The sequence below is a fragment of the Ochotona princeps genome, chromosome 16 (assembly GCF_030435755.1).
Source record: "Ochotona princeps isolate mOchPri1 chromosome 16, mOchPri1.hap1, whole genome shotgun sequence".
NCBI classification, from domain to species: Eukaryota; Metazoa; Chordata; class Mammalia; order Lagomorpha; family Ochotonidae; genus Ochotona; species Ochotona princeps.
Window position 1 is genome coordinate 45,037,218 of NC_080847.1, and position 15,441 is coordinate 45,052,658.

The window sequence follows — 15,441 nt, forward strand, 5'->3', positions numbered from 1 at the left end:
TGACCTGGTTTCTCTGCTTCTGTGGCTACTCATTAAGACAATTGCCCTTCTTGGCTTCCAGTGACCACGCAGCACCATGTGGGCTCTACTGTTCTCAGGGATCCTAACACTCCCACTTATGCCCAGGCAGTCTGGCTTTGGAGTACCCTCCCTAAAGTTAACCCTGGCCTGCAAGAATGTACAGTCATTGAGCTTCTCTGTGTTGCCAATATCCTTCCCACTTAATGCTTTTCTGGTGCCTTGGTAAATGGAATCCTACCCTTGGGTGGTTTTACTTGTCCTACATGATCCATGCACTCAGCATGTTCACCTCTCTGGATCTTTTTGTCCTTTCCATCACCCGCTGCCATAAAAATCCTGGCATTTTAACCTCACTTTGAGTAATATCTTGCTCTTTCCATCCCCTGAGGTCTTTGGCCGGGAGAGTTGTATTTGGCATACCTACGAGAATGCTCCAATCCTGAAAGAAAACCCCCCTTACAAAACCTGGTGCTTTCAATCAAGCTGCTTCCTACTTAGAATCCAAGCCCTACAGCATCCCTCCAGCCTCTGTTGGTGCAAGGAATCCACAGTGAAGGGAATATAGCCCCCCTTCCTTCCCTCTATTGTAAGATCAAGAGCCTCCCTAGCTGGGTTGCTCATGCAAGAACCATAGGAGTGAGCAGCAAAGCCCAGACAGAAATCCAGTTCTCCTCTTCTTGCTCTTCCTAGTGCATCAGTGTTGCCCAGTAAAGAACTGTGCATTAGTTCACTCTTTCTAGGCATTTGGCAGGCTTCTCTTGACAAAGAAAGCATCTCTAGCAATGAAGGTCACAAAAAAACTGCCTCTCCCATCCACAAAGGGCTCACGAAAGAACTTTTGAATCCTGGTGGAGTGGAGTGTTTACAAAGCAGAACTCTTGTAAACACTCTCAGTTGAGCCGTGTTGCCTCTGACAGTGCTACCTTTTCCCCCAAAGAGCCATCCACCAACAAGTCCCAAGAGAGAAAAGCATACAGCTTTTCAGGCTTCAAGAATCAAAGAGTTCCCAATCCTCAGCATGTAAAATATTTCAAAAATTAATTTGTGAAAGTGCTGTCATGTGTGAAGTACACAAAAGTTATAGAAACAAAGAATGTGTTAATAGTACACTCACCTTACCAAGCTTTACCGAGCACCTCACACGTCCAGTGGGAACCCAAAGACACTGTGGATAGGCAAGTTCTATTCCTGAGCTTGTATTCCCAGCAAGTGTAGCTGAGGAACAGTGGGCAGTGGCTTAACCTTGGTTATTGCATCTGTGAAATGGGCATGCTTATCTCCAGGAGCTTCTGTGAAGAGTTCATGAGATCCAAAGTTCAAACACACAGCAACTTCTGCAGAGTAGCACTGGACACCAGAAGAACAACCAGGTTGTGCTTCGAAATAACTTTCTAAGAAGTGAAGGTGAGACACCAAGCAATTAGGGAACAAAGGATCCAAAACCTATAAAAATGAACAAGTACTACATATTAATCCAAAATGTGTTCTAAGTAACCAAAGATCAAAAAGACTAATACAAGAGTTCTAACTTTATCAGGAACTAAGAGCGTGTGCATCTGTAGAGTACAGGATCCTTGAGACATGGTCAAAAGCTGCCTGCAGAGGAGGGGTGAGAACGAGGAAGCAAGGTTAAGAGTGGCTTGTACATGCTCTCAAGATGCCTTTTAGCTTGCAGAGGCTGAGACTTCATCCTTTACATGGGATCACATCATCTTTGCCAAATCCATCAGTGATTTCATAGTCTCCTTTCGATGTCCACATCAGCCCTGTTGGCTCATGGCCTTATCAAAAGCAACAACAGTCATCTAATGTGATACTTAAACACTCTCATAATGCACCTGAAAACCAGTTTATAATGATTTAATACTCTTTTGCCTCCCAGCTAAAATCCCATTGTGTAGGAGCTGGATAGATGAGTCTCACTGGGGGCTTGAGAGGGTTTTGAAGAAAAGAATGACATCATTAGAATGACTTCTACTCTGATAATCTATGTGAAATACCAGTGAAGAGGTTTATTTCTGTTGTCCAGATGTTCCCTGTGCCCTGACGACAGGGCAGTGGGATTGGGTAGCACAAGGCAGATTCAAGGAGCAGCACTCCCAGACCACAAGAGATGCAAACACAAGGCAAACTGGATTCCAAACCCCTAGACACTCAGGAAATTCCCTTCATTTTTCATTGATTAACCAAAAAGCAGAACGTAAGGCAAATTAACTCGACGCAAAGATAGCAGAAATTCTGAATCACTTCTTTGGGAAGCTACAAGTAAATGAGTAACATGTATAAGCTTTAAAAAAAATACCTGAAGGACATTGGGGTTTAAGACACCATGTGTTTTCACTCAACAAAAACTCATTCAGGGACATCACCACACAGGGAAACCATCTGTGGGGAGCATTAAGATATTATAGATAAATGGGCTAAGCATGGGACAAACAAGTTACAAAAAGAGAAGGTACAACTGGCCAAGGAAATATGAAGAAACCGTACAACTAACCAAGAAAAATAATGTCAATGAGAGCAACACTGCATTCCTATTTTCAGTATTGAGTGAAAAACTTTTACGACTGTTAATTATTTGGCCTTTGCCAGATATTTCCAGCTTTCTCCGTCAAGGACGTGTGGAAGACTCCACAAGGGCCATGTGACTGGTTTTAGCCAATGAACTATGAGCTGAAGGAATGAGTGTTCCTTCCGGGCTTGATTTCTTAGCTGCTAGTTGGAACACCCAGAGCTTTCTTGGCTGATTCCAGCTGGTGGCTGCTCCAGGGGTGGTCCCAGAATGAAGACACCTGGAGTAGGGGGCCGCTGACACCAGATGGGCATGTAGCAGAGAGTACAGGAAGTAAATCACCCTACCAGCCAACTCAACGATCAAATGCAAGGCTGACAGGAAAAAAAATGCAGTAAGAGAATATCAGTTTCTCCAACCCATTAACAAAAATGATTATCCCTTTGTCCCAGAAATTCCAATTATGAAAGTAATCCAAAAATCTCAAAATATAACATAATGTAGAAAAAGCTTCAAAGCCCTACTGTAGAATAATGGACAAAAGTACAGCCTTTGTCCAACAAAAAGCTCATTGTGTAAACCCCAACTGCTACTGGTTTTTTTGTTGTTTGTTTGTTTGTTGCATCTGTAAGTGTGGGAGTTAGTTCTTTACCTCATAGACTTATCCAAGATTAAATGAGATTCTGCATGTAGAAACAAAAGGTTAGCAATATATTCTCTCTCTGTTTTACACACACACGCACACACACAACTCTGTTAGCTTGAGCAGGAAAAACTTGGATTCAATCCAATTAATGACTGTGAAGTCTTGAAAAACCCACAAGATGGAAAATGTTTATATGATAATGGATTTTGTAAAACCAAAAGATAAAATTGATCACATAATATAAGCTCAATTATGGAAAAGGAAGCTATCAATAGAAAAAATGACATTATTGGTGGTTTTGTTTCTATTTTGCTGTTTCCACATTTTCCTAATATGAGCCAGAAAGAAAGACATCTGTAATTGTGAATCTCAGTATTGTACTGCTTAGTTGGACAGGGTAAGCCATCTCTCAGAATAGTACTCCTGACCTGCAAAATGGACTTGGTGTATTTACCATGCAGCACTATTTTGAATAACAAATTATGTAATCTTGGTGGCATTCTAAGTACAAAGCTTGAGATACAGTAAGCAGCATATATTACCTATTGTATTACCATTACTATATGTCACTTATAGAATATTGTAAAGAATATTATTTTAAACTCTGAGATTGAGTTCCCAATAGCCAAAATTATCAGTGGCCTATTGCAATTTTCATTCACTGGGTAAGCTCATAGGCCAGGGAAGACACAAGGAAAAAGACAGTCAGATCAGGACCACAGAAGAAAATGGAAAGCAGTCAACTCCAGGCTAAGAAAAACGAGATGGCCCAAATGTTATCCCATGAAAGCCACTTGGCTGGGAACTGCCACTTCCCCAAGGTCAGGGCCAGCCTATCGGGAAGCCTGTGAGGCCCTCACTCTGACAGCTGCCCCTGCAGCAGCTGGCTCACCCCCATGATGGATGGGAATTACTGCCGTTTTCAAGAGACCAACAGAAGGCAGCCCATGTCCTGATAAGCTATAACAACAGTAGTAAAGTTCTAAGGGGACCAGAGGGTCCCCACAACCACACACTTCCTGCAGCAGGGGCTGCTGTCATTATGGCAGCGACAGCTGGGCAGCCATGGGACATGACTGGAATAGACTCAGGCGTGGGCATATGGTACTGCTGGTGGGCAGGGCAACCCGCCCCTCCCTCTCACCCACTCCCGCAGCACTAGTTCAGCTGCAGCCTCAAAACCGAGTGTCAAGAGGCCTTTAGGGGGCAGGTGCAAGGGATGGGAGGGCTGGAGCCCAACCAAGACTTCAGGGTACCCAAGGCCAGGCACACAATAGGAGTTCTGCAGTTGCCAGCTCAGTCTAAAGTGCCAGCAACACATTCCCGCACTCTCTCCTGCTGGGTGTGTGCATCTACTCCCAGCCCTTCTGTGCAAGCTCCCTGTTAACAGAACTCCCTCCAGACACCCCTCTTCCTGTCTCCACCTCTCTGAAAGCCCAGAGTCACATGTGGCCAGACAGACAGTGTAAGTCACCTCTTCTGTCCAGTAACCTAACACCTCATGTCAGTGAACATCTATTTAAGACCATATCTTGAATACACATTTGCCAGTCTGTCTCCTATAAGCTTCCTGCAAAACAAACAAAAAAAGGCAAGCTATGTCTTTCTCATTTCAAGTTCAAACATTAATGCAATAAGTTGTTTAATAAACCCAGTATCAGCAAGAAGTCATGCACCACACAAGATTCACAGGCCATCCTGGGACTAAGAGAAAGAGACAACTTAGAGAAATTGCAAAACAATACCTTGGGATGTCAGCTACGATACTGTGCATTAAGATGCACCAAGGAGGCATGCATCCTTGATTTCAAACCCTAAGGCATCAGGGAAGACTGCCTGAAGGATGGAGATGCTATTAAAGCAGTGGATGAGAATTCATTGTGGGGATGGGGAGATAATGGACAGAGAACTAGAGAGAGAGGCAGAAGGTTCAATCCAATGTGGATCATGAGAACCTCACAGGAAGGCACTGAAGGCCTAGGTCCAGAGAGAGGCCCAATCAGTCTGAGTTTTACAAAGAATATTCTGCTGGCTGCTGGAAAGAAAAGACTAGAACAGCTCTGATGGAAGTAGTGATGCAAAGGCTGATGTTTCCTACTCGAGCACAGACCCTGACCATGACTAACTGCTGCTGTCTGTTGAATGAATTAAAGGCGAGAGAGAAGCAAGACTTTACTTGTCTTTTATCCATCATGGGCATGGTCCACCTTGAAGCTTGTGAAAGGAATCCATGCCCTTCCAATGTGTTCAAATGCCCTCCTCATCCTCCAAGACAGTAGCAGCACATGCAAGTAGGAATTAGGAAGTGTGTGTCAGCCAGACAGCAGGGAATTCAGGCACCTCTGCAGGACCCCAGATCCCCAAATACAGGGAAGACTCCAACAGGTGCAGGGAAGCTGGGCGGGATGCCCCCTAGAGAGTCTTCCAACCTCAGACTGTTGGTCTATATTTAATTCCTGATCTATTGGCTAAGCATTTAGGGCACTGCCACTCAAGCCCTGTGTTTGTACAGCTAAGTGCCTCTGCTCTTATTGACACGATGTCGATAAGAGGGATGTGTCAGGCTGCTCCACCAGCAAACACGTGCCTTGTCCCAGATTGATTAAGCTTCCAGACCCTCTTCAGCACCTGGCGGCTGCAGGGCTCCTGCCACTCTGCCCAGATAGCTTTCTCCATCACCTGTTAATTAAGGACTGTCAGAGTGTGAGGTTACAAGACCCATCCTAAATGCTTGCCTCCAAACTTCAGCTCCCAAACTCACAAGCAACAGTCAAAGTGGGAAAACAATTTATCTTCCATTTACAAGATCACACATTATAGACAATGTAGAAAAATGCACACAGGCAAACATTCACAAAAGAGAATCAAAACCACTCATAAACCCACCCATGAAACACTGATTATTTTTAAATGCACAGGTGTGTTTCTTCCATGCCTGTATGTAGATGTTTAGCCGAAACACTCATGTCATCTGATACACTATGTCCATGTCAGTAAATTGCTATCCTTAGCATCACTTTTGATCACCACCTGATGTCCTGCTATGTTGATGTCCCATATTTCAACCAGTCACCAATGATGCTCAATGTTATGCTAACAATCATAAGCAGTACTATGAGGAATATCCTGGAAATAAATCTTTAGAGAGGTATTGATCAGATTTGATAAGAATACATATATGAAAGAGAAAAACCTATCCAAAACCACTTGCAGGACAGGCATCGGAGCGTGGTGTTAAGATGCTGCTTGGTACAACTGGGTCCAGCATCAGAGAGAGAGAGTTTAAGCCCCAGCTCTGCCGCTGAGGCAGCTTCCTGTTCATGCAACCCTGACAGGAACAGTGGATGGCTGATTCCTTGCCACACACGAGAGAGACTTGAACTAAGTTCCTTGGTCCTGTAGGCATTTGAGAAGTGAACCAGTGATAACTAATCACCTTCTCTTTTCTCTGTGCCACAATATATAGATAAATGATTTTTAGAAATTTATTTATTTTTATTAGAAAGGCAGATCAGATTTGTGGCGAGGAAGAGGGACAGAGAAAAAGATCTTGCTTCCTCTAGTTCATTCCCTAAATGACGGCGATGGCCAGAGCTAAGCTGATCCAAAGCTAAGAGCCAAGAGCTTCTTCTGGATCTCCCATGTGGGTGCAGCATCCCAAGGCTTTGAGCCACCCTCTACTGCTTTCCCAGGCTACAAGCAGGGACCTGGATGAGAAGTAGAGCAACCTGGATATGAATTGGCACCCATACAGGGGTCCAGGCTCTTGGAAGGTAAAGATTTAGCCATTGAGCCATCACACTGGGCCTTACATAAATAAAAATTTTAAAGATGTACTCAATTTTAATATTTTATGCATTTCAGAATTTATACTTTAGAAATATACTAGGGCTGGCATGGTGGTATAGTGAGTTAAGCCTCAGTATGCAGCACCAGCATCCCACATGGGGGCCAGTTTGTGTACCAGTTGCTCCATTTCCAATCTACTTCCCTGCTTATGACCTAGGAAAGCAGGGGGAGATGGCTCTAATCCTCAGGCACTTGCACCTACATGGGAGACCCAGAGGAAGCACCTGGCTCCTGGCTTTGGATACACTCAACTCTGGCCATTGTGAACATATAAGGAGTGAGCCAGTAGTTGGAAGATCTCTCTGTCTCTTTCCTCTGTAAATCTGCTTTTCCAATAAAAATAAATGAATCTTTTAAAAAAGGAAGAAACATGTTGATTTACTCTCCCACAGACAAATCCTCACACCCACACTTCAAACACTATTATCATTGCAAAGAAACATCACCATCTACATTACAGTCATCATCAATAGTTAATACTTACCTAGAACCTTCTTTCTACATGCCTGCAATAAGTTAAATACATTAAATATGTTATTCCTTTTTATTACAACTCCTTGCTATCCAGTGAAAGTGAATACTCTTTTTTCTTAGGCACAGTAGCCATTGTGGATCTTTGTCACAAAATTTCCTGATTTTCTTTTTATGCATTTGTCCTTATTGGCCATTTAATCATTGGCTTATAAAGCAATCTTACATAATAAGAATATCACACACTTTTGTTGCAAAAATCTTTTTTTTGCCAATTTGTGGTCTAATATCTTGTCTTGTTTCTCATTATTAAGATATAAAGAATTTTGTTATTTCAAAGCAATTGAACTTAACATTTTTTTTAAAGATGTATTATTATTGGAAAGCCAGATATACAGAGAGGAGGAGAGACAGAGAGGAAGATCTTCCATCCGATGTTTCACTCCCCAAGTGAGCTGCAACGGGCCGGTACGCACCAATCTGATGCTGGGAACCAGGAACCTCTTCCAGGTCTCTCACGCGGGTGCAGGGTCCCAAAGCATTGAGCCGTCCTCAACTGCTTTCCCAGGCCACAAGCAGGGAGCTGGATGGGAAGTAGAGCTGCCGGGATTAGAACCGGAGCCCATATAGGATTCCGGGGCATTCAAGGCGAGGACTTTAGCTGCTAGGCCATGCCGCCGGGCCCTGAACTTAACATTTTTAAATGGATTATGCCTTCAAGCATACTGTCTTAGAAAGTACTTTTATACATGACATCAGGCAAATAGGCGAGCATTTTTTATTTTTAAGGGTATCAAATTTCACATACTTTTCAATTTTCACATACTTTTTCAATGTGAAATTTGTCAGTACGTCTTGTGCAGTAAAAATCTATTTTTTTACATGGTCAGCAAATTGACCCATTTTGACTTACTGAAGTCACCTTTTCCCCAATGATTGGAAATGCCACATGTATCTTATATGAAATTCATATTTACATGTGCCTGCTTCCACTCTGCTTGTACTGTTGCATTGATTTATCTGTCCACTCCTGCAATTACAACAGGCTACTTAAACACACACAAAGCTACAAGTGCTCTGCCACATTTTGCTTATCCCAGGGGGCAAGTCGCTCCTCATTTTTCCACATTTTCAAAATGCTCTTGGTGATGTGAAGTGCCGGATGAATTCAGAATCATTTCATAAAACACTACACTCTCAAAGGTCCCACTGGTATTGTCGTAAGGATCCCATGGAACTTCTAGATACAATAGAGACAACAGATAACTTCACTTACTTTTTAAAAATTTTTAATTCAATAGCATTCTATGCTGTTGCATTTACAGACCTTAAGCTTTTTTGTAAAAGGCGAAAGATTTATATGATCTGAAGAGAAACCAAAATATATTCAGACCTTAAGCTTTTTTGTATCATGATTCAACACATGACTACGGAACTTCATCCTAGATATGCATAAAGTCTTTATGCTATTGAGAATGGCTCTTTTCTTTTCCTTTAATCATGCTTACTTCTGAATTAATGAACAGCGTAGTATATTTTTAATATGTTCCCCTGACTTCTGCAGGTGGACAAGTCCATCCCTTGTCAGTGACACTGTGTTGCCCATTTTGTGAGTGGTCATTCTCCTTTTTCACTCTTGTCTCACTGAGTTGCCAGAATGTAAAAGCTGAAATGGTTATGGCTGGAATGGTGAGACTCCTGCTGTTTAACACAAATGCTTCCAGTTTTTCATTCTGTTTTTTGTTTTGCTTTGCTTTGCTTTCTAAAGATTGATTTTTATTTATTGAATTACTTGAAAGGCAAAGCAAAAGAGAAAAATGGGAGACAGCAAGAGCTTTCATCTGCTGGTCCACTCCCTAAAGGCCAGCACTAACTAGGGCTGCGCCAGGCCAAAGCTGCATCTGGCTCTGCCATGTCGATAGTAGGCACCCAGGTATCCTGGCCATTGTCCCCTCCCTTCCAGCGTATGCGTCAGCAGAAAGCCATGGTGGCAGCAAAGGTGAGGCTAAAACCCAGGCAGGGTGTCTCATCAGAGCTGTCCTGGCTCTGCTTGTTCATCCCAAAGTATAGCTTAGTTCTTGGTTTGAGAGAGAACTATCTAATAATTTCTATCACAGTGATAAGCATTGGGTTTGGATCTGGCCTTAATTTTAGTCTGGGTCATTTCAATAGAAGAAATGTGTACGTTTTCCCTTTTGATAAATTTATATATTTATATATTCCCTAACATTAAACAGATTACATTAGGTGAATTATAAATCCTAGAATTGCTTAATGAAAAGCAAAATCTTATGTTTCTTATTTAAATTTGATTTTTTAAATTTTACTTAATACGTTCAGATTTTGTTCAAATGTAAGCCTACTTTTTTATTAATTTGTGTCCAGTTTTACTATTAGAGTTGATAAAAGGAAATAGGTAGTGCTTTTAGGGATAAATTTTCTCTGAGGTTGGTAAATTAATTTTTATTAAGATTTTTTTATTTTTATTACAAAGTCAGATATACAGAGAGGAGGAGAGACAGAACAGAAGATCTTCCATCCAATGATTCACTCCCCAAGTGACTGCAACAGCCGGAGCAGCACCAATCTGAATCCAGGAGCCAGGAACCTCCTCCAGGTCTCCCATGCAGGTACAGGGTCCCAAGGCTTTGGACCGCCCTCTACTACTTTCCCAGGCCACAAGCAGGAAGCCGGATGGGAAGTGGGGCTGCTGGGAGTAGAACCGGCGCTCATATGGGATCCTGGCATATTCAAGGCCAGGACTTGAGCTGCTAGGCCATTGCACCGAGCCCTGTAAATAATTTTTTTTAAATAGGTTTTCTTTTTTAATAAGATGTCAATTTTGGTGTAAAGCATTTTAAATGTGTGAACAGTGTTTCCCATAAGATTCATTGTTTGTGAACTATTTTTCTTTTTCTTTCTTTATTTATCTGAGAGGAAGAAGAAACCTTGCATCCACTGCTGTGCTCTCCAATTGGCTGCCAAAGGCCAGAGCAGGATGAGTCAGAGCCAGGAGTCGTCTGCGCCTCCCCGGGGTGTCCAGGGCCCAAACACATGGGCCATCAAGTGCCACTGCTTTTCCCAGGCACAGCAGCAGGAAATTAGATCTCAAGAGAAGCTGCCAGGACACACACCATTGCCCATATGGGATGCCAGCATCACAGGCAGGAACTTAACTTGCTGTGTTACAATGACAACCCCCCAGGTTCCATAATGGCATCTGTGTTTGCGCCTTTATTGAAAGTAAACTTTTGATAGCTTTAAACAGTCCTTAGTTCATTATTTATTCAAGAGCTTTATAGTTTTGAGTTCTTGCCCTAAAATTTCTCCTTTTTAAAGCTCAGCCAGTTTGTTGATTCACTCTGTAATTTGCTTATCGCAACAATACTATTTGAAAAAGGTAAAAAATATTTTTTTTACATTCAAGGTGGAATTCTCTTTTCATTTCCTTACAAAGTATGAGAAATTTACCTGTGCCTGAAAGAAGCAAAAAAGGTTTATTTGCTAATCTTCATACTAACATGTTTGCTCTTGAATATAATGTGTTTCCATTGATTAATGTCTAAACGAAAAGATCGGTGTTACAACAACACTGACTTGTTTCCTGTTTATATGCTCTTTGCTTATTTTTCTGAATACGTGTGTACTTACGTACATAAGATTTTACGTATCTAACACGTTAACATTGAGGACATCCTGGCGTGGCTTTGAATTCGATATGCACTTTAGTTATTACATGTAACAACCATGTAATATGTAGTAAGTTTCATTTCTTGCTATTTCCTTTCTGCTTGTTTTGTTCCACTGAGCTGCAGCTTGTTTTTCTAATACCTCACAGTTAGCATGTAATCCCTTTACCTTTCGAGTGTCAGACTTGCTAAAGACAATGGGCAGAATGTAGACAACACCGCATGAATTTGCTCCTCAACGGCTTGTCAGTATTTCTTAATCACCGTATTTTGACTGATTCATACTTCCTGAAAAAGAAAACTAAACCATCAAGCTTTAGAAGCTTTAGATTACAAACACTTCCCCCCCCATTTAGTTATTTATTTTTCTAAATAAATGTAATGAATATGGTGCTGTAAATAAACGCAATGTAAAAAGTGCATATGATTAGACATAACAGATTGTAAAATGATTCCAATTTTAATCACATACAAATTAAAATTCCTTTACTGAAAAGAACATCACGAACTAAGTTACAAAAATGACAAATTACAAGGATTTTGCAACATATGACAAGAAGTTTTCTTGAATCAAATAACTGGGAAATAAACATTTAACACAAATTTAGAAAAATAGAATATAAAAAAGACCACTAGTCAATATTTTCAATCCTGTGCTTTTAAAAATTTAAATAACCAAAACATATAAAGAAAAGAAGCAATTGGAGGTCATTTAATGCAAGGTGTTTATGCCCCTTGGCCCATTTTTTAAACTTCATGATGTCATTTTCGTATTGATTAGAAAACTTAGAAGAATCAGTAATGTTTTGTTGCTTATTTTGAATATTTTTATGCATTATCATTCACATCTTAATTTGCTACATGTCTTTAAAAAAACTAGAGAGTTTATTCTCTCAGTCTTACACATAAAGAGCATTCTAGTACTAATTGTTAAGTATTTATGCACAAATTCCTCAAGGTTTAGCTTAGTATAGTTTTCACACAATTATTATAATACTCCCCCACACACAGAATTTTAATCTGTACTGTTTCCCTAAAACTTCTGTCTGTTCATTAAAATACATTGACACCAACATGGCACGGGTAAGATCATCACAGGGCAGGGCAAGCATTAAGGCACAAATGCAACACCATGATCCCATACCAGAGTGATAGTTCAAGTTCCAAGAGCTGCAGTTTCAAATCAGCTCCCTGCTGATGCGCCTGAGAAGGCAGTAGAAGGTTCCGGTCCCTGCCAACTATGGGGGGTGGGGTGGAGACATGGACAGAATCTCAGACTCTGGGAAGTTGACTTTGGATAGAATTTTCTCTCTGTGTCTATGTTTCTCTCTCTCTCTCTCTCTCTCTCTCTCTCTCTCTCTCTCTCTCTCTCTTCTCTCTCTCTCTCTCTCTCTCTCTCTCTCTCTCTCTTTCTCTCTTTCTCTCCTGTGTGACTCTGCCTTTAAATGGACAAATAAATCTTGTAAAAATGCATTCTAGTATCCATGGATTTTCCAAGTTCTTCCCAGAACAGGTGTCTTTAAAATCTGCTCACACGTCCAAAAGCTTCATTTAAATTCAAACTCATGCTGTTTCTTCTTCAAGAATTCAATCACTGGATCCATTAAGTGCAATACCTAGGATACATATTTCCAGTTGAACTTAAATGTGTTTTTTTTCTGTGTCCTTTTTCATTTATGTTGTTTTTCATGATATGATTCCATAGGAACAGGGATTCTCCCTCCACCCCTCCCAGTTACCTTCTGCCCCATTTTCCTCCATATTATGGCAATCACCCTTCTGCAACAGTCATAAGTCCAACGTTCTGCTATTTAGTGGTATTGTAGATATAGACAATGGTAGTCTGGTGTTCTATTTTCAAGGTATATGTAACAATTTCATTGGCGATTCTCTTTTTTACTCAGGAGTAGAGATGAATACTTTAACACATTTTTGCTTTCTGGTATTATAGTCTTCATTATACAGTTCATCTATGTGAATAAATATATATACATATTTACCTATGTATCTATCTATCATATATTTTTCATAGAGGTTGTCTTATATCAGAGAAAACATAACATATTCGTCCTTTTGGGATTGGCTTATTTCAGCCAGCTGGGGCCATTTTGTTGCAAATGGTAGAATTGCATTCTTTTTAATGGCAGAGTAGTACTTCATCGAGTAGGTGTACCACAATTTCTTTAGCCAGTCCCCTTGTTATAAGCATGTGGGTTGTTTCCATGTCTTTGCTATTGTGGATGGTGTTGTTATAAATACAGAGATGCAGATCACTTCTTCATATGCAGATTTCATTTCCTTTTAATATAATTCCCAGGAATGTGATTGCTAGGTCATAAGGTAGATCGATTTTCAGTTGTCTTAAAACGCTTCCATAAGAGCTGCACTAGTCTACATTCCCAACAATGGTGGAGAAGGGTACCTTTCTCCCCTCCACCATTCCAGGACATATCAGCAGATTTCTGAATTTAGGCCAATGGCACTGGAATTAGGTGCAATCTCAATGTGCTTTTTAATTTGTATTTCCCTAATAGCTAGGGAGCCTAAACATTTTTTATACATGTATTCGCCATTTGAATGTGTTCTATTGAAAAATGCCTGCTGATTTCCTTTGTCCATTTAGTCACAGAGTTATTTGTTTTGCTGTCATTTACTTTCTGAAGCTCTTTGTAAATCATAGCTATTACTACAAGTGTATAAAGATTTTCTTCCATTCTGTTGCTTCTTCACTTTGTTGAAGCTTCTTCACTTTGTTGGAGCTTGTTAGTTTGTTGTAGTCCTATTTGTTTATTTTGGCTTTGGGTGACTTTTGTAAGAAGGCTTTACCAATGCCTACAGCTATTAGTCTTCCTATGATTTCCTCTGATAGTTTGGTAGAGTTTGGTAGTTTCTAGGTGCAGATTTAGGTCCGTGATCCATTTGCAGCTGGTTTTAGGTGAGGGATTGCTTTTATCCTGCAGGCTGCTATCCAATTGCCACAAGAGCATTTTTTGAAGAGACCAACCAGTTTCCCTGGAGTACTTTTAGTTGTCTTGTTGAAGATTAGTTTGCTGTACATGTGTGGGCTCACTTCTGGAGCTTCTGTTCTGTTGCACTGACTTTCTTTGCTGTTTCTGAAGCAATATCAGACTGTTTTGGTTACCACTGCCCTCTTACTCCAGGACTGTCTTGAGTCCTGGAATTGTGATTCCTCCAGCTTGATGTTTATTCTTCAGGATAACTTTGGCTGTATGTGGCCAAATATGTGTTTCCAGATGAAGTTTGTATCATTTTTTCCTACTTCAGAGAAGAATATTGTTGTGATTTTGATTGGGATTGCATTAAATCTGTATATGACTTTTAATAATATGGACATTTGATGGTATTGAATGTGGTAAGTTTCTCCATATTTTAATGAGTCTTCCCATGCTTCTTCTTTAAATGCTCTGTAATTTTCTTCATAAATATCTTCCACATCTCTGGTTAGGTTTATTCCAAGATATTTAAGATTCCTCTCCACTATTTTAAAGGCTACTATCCTTGCCAGTTCTTCATCAGCCTTGGAATTATTTGTGTACACTAGCACCAGAGATTTGTGTTCATTAATTTGTATCCTGCTACCCTGCCAATGACTCTCATGAGTTCCAATAGTCTCTTGACAGAGTCCTAAGTGGAGAACCATGTTATCTGCAAACAGAGATAATTTCAATTTCCTCATTTCCAATTTGAATTCTTTTAATATCTTTTTCTTGTCTAATAGCTCTGGTGAGGACTTCCGATAATATATTGAAGAGTAGTGATGAGAGTGGACATTCTTGTATAGTTCCGGATCTTAGTAGAAAAGTTTCCAATCTTTCCCCATTTAGTATGATACTGGCACTGGGTCGTTTATATATTGCTTTGATAGTGTCATAGAATGTTCCTTCTATACCTATGTTGCTTAAGGTTTTTAGTTTAGCATGAGGCAGTGTTGGATTTTATCAAATGCCTTCTGTGCATCTATTGAAATGATGATTTGGATAATTTTTCAATTTGTTGATGTGATGTATCACATTTATTGATTTGTGAATGTTGAACCACCATTATATGTAAGGGATGAATCCCACTTGATCCAGGTGAATGATCTTCCTGATCTGCTTTGGATCCTGTTGGCTAGTATTTTGTTGTGGGTCTTTGTGTCTGTGTTCATCGGAGATAATTGTCTTTAATTCTCTTTTTCTATTGTGTCTCTATCTGGCTTTGGTATATAGATGATTGCCTTCTTTTCTGTCATT